Below are 260 nucleotides of genomic sequence, written 5' to 3'. Positions count from 1 at the left end.
GCCCTGAGAAGGGACCCCCTCACCCCAAACTCCCGCAGTACCTCCCACAGTGTCTCCCGGGTGACCCGGTCATACGCCTTCTCCTGATCCACAAAACACATGTAGACTGGTTGGGCATACTCCCAGGCTCCCTCCAGGATCCTTGCGAGAGTGAAGATCTGATCCGTTGTTCCACGACCAGGACGGAATCCGCATTGTTCCTCTTCAATCCGAGGTTCGACTATCGGCCAAAAACCTCCTTTCCAGCACCTTGGAGTAGA

The sequence above is a fragment of the Etheostoma spectabile genome, chromosome 8, assembly GCF_008692095.1.
Source record: "Etheostoma spectabile isolate EspeVRDwgs_2016 chromosome 8, UIUC_Espe_1.0, whole genome shotgun sequence".
In the NCBI taxonomy this organism is placed as follows: Eukaryota; Metazoa; Chordata; class Actinopteri; order Perciformes; family Percidae; genus Etheostoma; species Etheostoma spectabile.
This window is presented reverse-complemented; position numbering follows the sequence as displayed.